Below are 9097 nucleotides of genomic sequence, written 5' to 3'. Positions count from 1 at the left end.
AAGTCGATTACAATCGATGAACGGAAACTTTCAAAGAGTTAATAAGAAGACTTAGATATGTCAGTATTGCATTTGCTCTCTGTAAAGAGGGAAAAACTAATTTGATGAAAGCTCAAAAAGATGTTTTCATCTCCCTCCCAAGATAACTATATTCTCGTCACAGGTATAACCTGTGACATCTATGTTGGTAGTAGTAGCATTAGTTAGATAGATGGAATTAGATTTCCCTCACAATGTTATTATTGTTGCGTAATGAAAGTAAGCGTTCATGCAGATGCATGACAAAAATACAGTAATCCAACCAGCAGCTGCAAATGTGATTAGAAAATGCATGGAAAGAGAGTACTAGATGGACGTGAAAAGTCGGAAAAGTAGTATGGATGCCCCTTACACTTGCTTTTATCATTTTTTATTTCATATTGCCTCTAATAGCTTGACAGAGGAGAACGGAATTCCAAACTCGTCAATAGAGAATCGTTCTTCTCAATGGGACAGATTTGACATTTTGGCCGTCATGATTTCATTGAAAAAAAAAATTACTTGTTTTACGTTTTCCTTGTTTGCCGTTGTCACCAATGGACACGGACCTCTTATCGACCGCTAATGAGCAAGTAAATAATGATATTCAGGTCTTAGAAACACACAATAGCACAGATTTGAATTTAGCAAAATCTGTAATATGTCTAAGGCTTATGGGGGAGATTGTTCCGTAATGCTAGTGCTATTTTTTTTCAAATAGCCCTTTCATCAAATGTCTTATATTTCACACGTAAGCGTAGATTAAGACAGGGCTGATATGGCTTGATGAGTTCACTGAGATAGGCACGAGCTTTTCCATGATGACATTTAAATACAAGCTAGTGAAAGAACCTTATACTTGATACGAGCCCTTAACGGCTTTATGATCCAATTTTGTTTTGCGTGTTACAATCCGTGCAGCTGAATTTTGTATCTGTTGGAGTCCTATTAGCTGAGATTCCGGAACTCCAATGAGCAAACCGATCTTTTTATCTCATTGACTTAAAATGAATGCATGCGCTAGTTCCTGTGCAGTTGTTCCATCCAGAAAGTTTATGCATCGTAGAGCACCAAAGGCATTATCTATTTCATTGTTAGTCGCGTTGTTAGTTGTAAGCCTCAGAATCGCAAAAGCTCCTTGTGACATGGATGCTGCTGGATATATAGTGACTATACTTATTTACACGTGATTTTACCAGGCATCTCTCTTTTCATTCTGCAAACGGATATTATTGGGAAGGGGTGGGTCTCGTCGTGAGTCGTTTATTGGAAATTGTTGCCGTAAAGTCTGGCACTGTCGTCGTCAGCTGAATGAACGAAATATAATCCGTGACTTTAAATATTTACAACTTTGGACAACGTACTTTATGGAGAGTACAAGTACACCGTAAGTCCGAAAAGGTGACGTTTTGAAACAGCAAGAAATATTTTCACTGAACTTCTTCGGGTTTTTCTCCTACGGTCAGGATGTTACATTCCAAAATGTGGAAATCAAGAAAGAAAGAAAGATAGTCGGAGACAGAAAGATCGAAATTTCTAATGATGCATACAATGCATTTCAAGCTTGTGCTTTGCGAATCGTGAAGTTCTTCGTGGAGTCATCCACGCAGGAGCCTGGATATCAAAAGTCGTTGACCTCACTTAGCTGGGAACTACCAGTGGAGGGGATTTGCAGATGCTCAGCTCCCTCATTTATTGTCATTTGTAATTCGTGTTTCTTTGGCATTGAGAATGAAATCAATCTTAGCAGAAGCATTCTCAAGAGAGGCTAGCAAGACCTGAGCTTCTGTCAAAAGTGCTTCTACTCTTGCAATATTACCTGCATTACCAAGATCGATAAGATATTACCTTATACTCCTGTCACGGTTTGACTTCCCTGGATTGATGACAATTCCTTTCTCCTTAATGGTGCCAACTGATTGCCTGAGAGTGGAATCTACTGCTATGATAAGAAGATGAGGGTCAGGGCCAACTCCTTGGAGCATATCGGCTGTTGAGACAAGAAACATTACCAAAATAACTTGAGAGGGAAATTAAGAAACGAAAGTAACGAGAATATACCCGGGCACCACCAGCCTCATGTGGAGGAACGACGGTACCACGGGGAATTATCGTTTCCATAATTATCTTTCTTGAGGAGGATTCAACGCATTGGGATAGAGACGATATTCTCGTAAAGCCAAAGATTGGCTGTTTACGCCACAAAACATGCAATTGATCAACGTCTTTAAACCTAATTTTATCCATTGCGTCATCGTTGAGACGGGTTAGTGACCAGAAAGATTCGCTTCATTATACTTAGTTTTATGTTCCATACTGTTCCTAACCTAACAGATACGAACATGGCAGTATGAGTTAAATGTCACGATATACCTGATAGTTTTGTGTTCCATGTTGTTTCCTGCTCAGAATAGTGACAGTACTGGTTTGACGACGTCACGATGTGAACTAGTGTTCCGAATTGACCAACGAATCTGGGAATGTGACATCTGATCGGTGGGGGAACATGTTACGCAATCGTGAGGCTTGCTCAAACGCAGAAAGAACGTTTAGTTATAATATGATACAGACTTGCAACCGAGATTTCCGTGGGGTTGTAGTCGTTCTGAGGTACAGACACACGTACGTAGACATGCATGTGCAGGTATACATAGCATTAGTTTTATTATATGTTGAAAAAAAAAGTATTGCCTTTCTTCTTGTCATGATTCAGTATCCATAAACCGCCCATCACGTACTCATTTCTCGAAACGGAAGAGAGCAGGCTGATCGTCAATCACGTGACTTTCTTTACACCGTGTTAAGAATGCACTCTATGCCTCTATCCTCCCTATCCAATGCACCCGCTCGCCTTAATAATCACTTTTAGCTTCATATTGCTCTAAATGCAAAATTTAAAGAGTTGCCTATCGTAACACCTATCAGTATTTGTGATGCTATGACCTAGATTTTAGAATTGGCTATTAAGGCGCATGCAGCTGGCGCTGAAACAATTACCATGTGTGTACGCCGAATCAGGACAATTACCCCCTACGGACAATTACCCCTCGGCCAAACACCGGTTAGTGATAGAATTGGGTTCAGGATTAAGATTAGGCTTGGGGTTAGGATTAGGATTTGGGTTAGGATCAGCTAGGGGATTCATATCAATTCACACTGGACATGCTTGGTGCAAAACTGTCAATGTACACTGTATTATGAAATTGTATTATGTTACTTACATCGATCTGTTATATTTTTGTGATGAATTTAAAACCTGACTTTGAAGAGGCAGTATTATTTACGTGAATTCAAACATATCACAATGCAGTACGGCTGGAAGCAAGACAAAGTTACAAAACAAGCGCTTACCTGAGTAAATAAATAAATGCATATTAAGAAAAAAGAATAAAATCATTTATCTCGCCCATTGGAAAAGATACATTTAAGCTATTATCGAATAATTTTCGATTTACTGCTCCTCATTTTTGATGTAGTGCATATTTGTTTTACCAATATTCAATTCTCTCGCAGTCATTTTGCATTGTTTTGTCGTATATACCGAAATAATTTGTAAATGCAACCTGTACTTTAGAGAATAACAATAATGGGGATAGTTAACCTTGAGTACTCAAATGGCACGAAAATGTTTATCTCATGTTTTCATCTAATTCACACGATTATAAGAACTGCATGAAGGTAATATGTTCTCTTTGACGCCTTGATAAAAAAAACCCAATGCTTCTGACACAAAATGAGCAGGATGTAATGCGTCTTTACGGTCAGTTTATCATCCATTAAAACTGCTCCGGTGCCTCGCCAGGATGACGGCCTGTGCCCACGAGGACGATGCTGACCGTAAGCGCGGTCATTGCTCTGCATGATGTTAAATCTAACTGTGAAAGTCGTCTGGCGAGTCCAGACGGAAGAAAGATTACAGCATCGATGTGTGAAAGAGTTTGCATTATTGGTTGGTTGAGCTGACCCACAGGATAATACGACACAGATTATCGAAACGTTATGACAGTAATCAGGGCACTTGATTGCTCGTCGGAATGGCTATTTTAATAGGTAAATCCATTTGTCAGCTAGTCCACTAGAAAGGAATTTCGCCAGGGAATGAAACGTGGCAAGGTGTCAAGAGAAAGTCAGAATATAAATATCAGGCATGCATGATGAAGAACGATTATTAAGTTATGAACGGCAGTAGGTTATCTTATCCCTATCGTTTTGTAATTATGGCGTAATTTGGATTGGAACTGATTGACTTTATTGCTGTTCAAGGTCAAATCTTAATCACCGCCCGCATTCCTTGATGTAACTTTCAGTAGGGAAAAAGGATGCTACATTCCACGTGATTTGAGGACATAAAAAGAAACAACTATAATAGCATCAGGGGAAAACCGTTAAGACGTGTGATAGTATGATAGGATGTTAAATGTGCTATGATAATATGTATTGTCCCATTTCCGCTTGTTATGGTTTACGTGCAATTTACGGACGGCATAATAATTTGAGAGGGGTTCTGTCCGATTACTTGAAGGGCACGAAAGATTCCTCACACAATACAAAGAAAAATAAATGAAGATGAAACGTCGATTAGTAATTTCAAGGAGAAGAAGACATGAGAGTAATCATGTCCACTTACATTGTTTTTGTTTCAGCGTGTGTTACATTTTAGTGTAATTCATGCTCAATCGTATTCTTAATGTATTCAACTGACATTCAGCCTGTTTCCTCATCATCACACGACATGATAATGAAAGTGTGGGTGTATGACCATGATCCTTGAAATCTTTCAGTGACTATAAGATATCGCTTTCGATATGTGTCTCTCTGTTATTATCTCCTTCTTCTTCTTTTTTTTTTTTTGTCGAGATTAGATTGAAGTCCTTGAACCGCTTTTGGTAAAATTTTTTTGGTCTTTCCCTTTTGCCGAATACGTGATTCAGTTGGGGAGTGTAAATAAGATTGTTGTGCGAATGATGATGATAATAACAAGTTCATCGGGAGAAGACGTTAACTGGGTGATTAAAGATATTGTTTACCATCGGGAGCAGTGATTTAAACAATGTTCGAGTTACAGCATTTTATGCATATGTGTAGATCAGTTGTATCACAAAACGTCCTACCGTATAGAAATGTCGCAATACAGCCTATGAAATATAAGGAGATATCACTTTTTTTCTAAATAAACCATAACTGTAGACGGTTTAGTCTAGAAAGAATTTTGTTATAACTATTGTTCACATGAGTTGTTTTCATTGGTAGTTCCTATTCGTAACTCACATTTTAGAACTTTGAAGCACAAAAGCTGAGTTTTTGTTTTATCTGCAAATGGTACACGATGCCTTTTAATGTTCATTTTAGAAATATGTAAAGCCATTTAATTGATATTCTTGACTTTATTTTCCTGCGCTCTAAATGCAACTGCTCCGTTCTAGTATATTGTAATGTTTGAAATGTGCAACACATTTCAATGCAAATTACTTTGTTGTGGCATTGATAGTCACCGTGTACGGTACATCATTTCAACATTTTTTTTTCATGTTCATCTGTATTTCGTAATTTCTAGTGTATAAAATACTTATTTTCTTTCAAACAGGGATAAATATGTGGAGAGTTTATATCTACTTTTTATACCAATTATGCATCATCTAATGTTGCTTTGATCTTTTTGTCACTCTGGACGGTTTTCCTCTTTCCTCCGGAACGGTGGATGGGCTCGTATTACTGTCTCTATAGGTGTGTTTGTGTTGTTTTATTTTGTGGTGGTATTGTGTGTGCTGCAATTCAGTGAATCGTAAGCAATTCAATGCACATACATTATTGTGTTGGGTACATCCTGTCGAATAAATGTATAGAAACCTAAGTTTTGCCATGCAATGCAATTCCCGAATTGATTGAGGTAGGAGGTCGGGTTAAAGTGTGTGCGCTCATGAATGTGAGTGTAATCGTGTCTTTCCGGTTGCTTTGATGATGTACTACTGTGGAATGTATAGTTGTTCGTCGCTTGTTTGATACGGTGATTCACAATACCAAAACATGCGGTTGACTATTAAGACGTGAGCAGGTAAAATGATATTATGTCCATCGAAGTCGTCTATATGAAGATACACTTGTTGTATAAGAAATGATAAATGTTCAGTGCCTCTGTGATTTAACACATTTCCAAAGCAGGTGTTACATGTTTCACCTTAACCCGCTGAGGACGAGTCCCGAGTACTGTATACTCGGGCAGGTGTCTATGGGAAATGCGTGTTGTAGCGAAATCAAACCGTCCTCAACGGGTTAAGAAGGACTGTTGTTTGTGGGTTTTTTTTTTTCAAATATAGATTTTTTTTTTTTATTTCTTGATATTGGTATAATTTTCGTGTGTTCCTTTATTTTTCTGTTATCCGCAGAGTTGTTCTGCCGCCATTGTTAGTACAAAGTGCATTATTTTGTAGGACAAGCTATCTCGCTCTGAGCCACTTGAACCCTAGTCTGTCTGTGTTTGTCTTTTTGTTGATCGATGAATATGATAACCTGAATACACTGTTGGTGTAACGCGTATACGGTGGTGTATGAATTTACGAGGCTAGATTATGTTTGATGGAAATGCTCATGAAGTCCCATTTAACTGGGAAAAGAGTCCATATTATTATTGTGAACATTTTGTAGAATTGTAAGCTGAGGAATGGTGTATTGTCAATAAGAATAAGTAAAATACATGTACTTGTAGTCTAACACGATGTGAGGTGAGGGCGTGTCTATGTAAAAAGTTTGTAATCTTGATAATAAATATCAGACTGATGTCAAATATCCCTTGTGTCTTAGTCCAGACTCGTCTACTCTCTAAACGTAAAACCAACAGAGTCAAAGAGATGAATGGTGAAGATTTTTAATTTACCAGTTACATAATTTCAATTTCAATTCAATTCCAATGTATTTCATACTTCTCGTTTTATCAAAAGTAATAGCACAAATTCTTGTACCTTGTCAATAATATACAAAACAAACAAAAAAAAAACAATATCAATGTATATACAAAGTATACACAGTAGTTATAATGGTAACTACTCGGTTTGGGTTGAACAAAGAGAAGTATGACGGGACCTATGTGAAAGCAAGCTGGTTTGGCTGTAATTCCCGAGTTATCATTGTTTGTGAAAGAAAAACGGAGAACGGATAAAAATTAAGACCAGATGATATAGCTATACCAAGTAAGGAAAACGGGAAATGCTATTATGATTTTTTAAAAAAGAAGAAGAAATAAATAGAAATCATAGAATACATATTGACGAAAAAATCCAAGTTAGGTCAGATATATTATATAAATGTGAAAGATTGTCATAAATATACATATATATATATATATATATATATATATATATATAGATAGATAGAGAGAGAGAGAGAGAGAGAGAGAAAGGGAGAGAGAGATTTTGTACGAGTATGTGTTGTGTATTACTAGTAGTAGAAGATAACAATATTTGTATGTATTTATGTATATGTGGATTTGGATATAATGCGTGTGTGCATGGTTGTATTCAGCTGTCGTTATCTCAATATGGCATATGTAGACTAGGTGAAAAAAGGATGCTACCTGCTTCTCTGTAATTTTTTGTTATTACAAGATAGAGAATTTATAAAGACATTTGTAAGAAGACCACATGAAATCAGTTTATTACCACACCATGATACAGACTTAACATTTTAAAAGGCTTATCTGAATCTGCAACTAGAGGTAACACAAAGTTGTTTAGAAATACGTCTGCGCATTGCCCGTATCTTAAATCGAATCAGGCGTTCTCTCTTGCAAATAATGATATTATTTCAATCGTTCCGCAGGGAAACTGATGAAGAATTGGTATGCGGTTTCCTAGCAACCGTCAAGATGCATTATCGTGAGGAAACTGAGAAAAACACTCAATGTCTTTTCACAGAGGACCGTAAGTGAAATAAAGGATATCAGGACCTTGAAACTTACCCTTGAAGACGTGGGGAAGACCTGTTAAACTAATTCACTGTTAGCAATATGAACGCGAGGCGCACTCTTCTAAACGAACTCTGTAAGCAATTTGCCAGGTAATATCGAATGGGATTCTGGTCTCTCTCCAAATTGAATGTGAAAAGTATCGCCGGCCGTCCGTGTGTAGGCATACTAACGAAGTCATTTGGGCCCCGTCTTATAAAGACTTGTGATTGATTCAAATCAATCGCAACTTTACAATTGAATGCAAATCCATCTTATAAAAAAGTTATGATTGAAATTAAGACGGAGAACTGCAATCAATCAATCACAGATAGCGATTGAATGCAGCTTTCAAGAGATTTGTGATTGATTGATTTCTATCACAAGTTTTATAAGACAGGGCCCAGAAGTTGATACGTATTTTATTGTTTATAATCATTCATTGTATCATATCTTTTACAAGTTCATGATAATTTCATATTTTTAAACCATCAATGCCATTTCCAAGGGCTTACTAGAAAAAAAAAAACAACAAGAACAAATATCACCCCACTCGTAAGCTTAAAGTAGCTTGTGGGGTGTGGTCAATTTTCTTTTGATTATCGATACTATATTTTGGGTTTATTTGTGTTTTTACACTGTGTAACATGTCGATATGCGCGAAATTAATGCATACTTTTCTGGTGTGTTTATTACGTCTGCTATCCAATTGAAAAAAAGTTTACCTGTAGTCATCGCCAGATATTTCACTTAACAGTCAAATAACTGAATAACCGATGTCAGATTCTGAATCATATTTCAAACAGCAAAGATTGAAAGCTTTTTTTTGCATTACGTGCAGCATGCAATTCATCAGGTCATTTTATCAAATGCACACCGAGTCTATTTCAATGATACTAGAACTATTAGTACTTTTGAGGGTCGCACTAGCAACACGTGATGTCAAACCTTGGTGCTATTGCAATGTCCCCGATTGAAAAGAGGTTGCATGCCCTTTTTAGGAGATTGTCAGAGTCACAAAGTTTGACTGATAAGAATATCTTGTCATCGCTTGTGGCAGCATACACACACGCAAACACACACCCGACAAAAGTAGTATGGCACTTAGGAACACATCAAATATTTGAATGTGAATTGCATGAT

This window comes from Diadema antillarum, unplaced genomic scaffold (genome assembly GCF_040938485.1).
Source record: "Diadema antillarum isolate AM-2024a unplaced genomic scaffold, OU_Dant_1.0 seq00000809_RagTag, whole genome shotgun sequence".
NCBI classification, from domain to species: Eukaryota; Metazoa; Echinodermata; class Echinoidea; order Diadematoida; family Diadematidae; genus Diadema; species Diadema antillarum.
The sequence above is the reverse complement of the archived record's forward strand: the minus strand, read 5'-3'. Positions refer to the sequence as shown.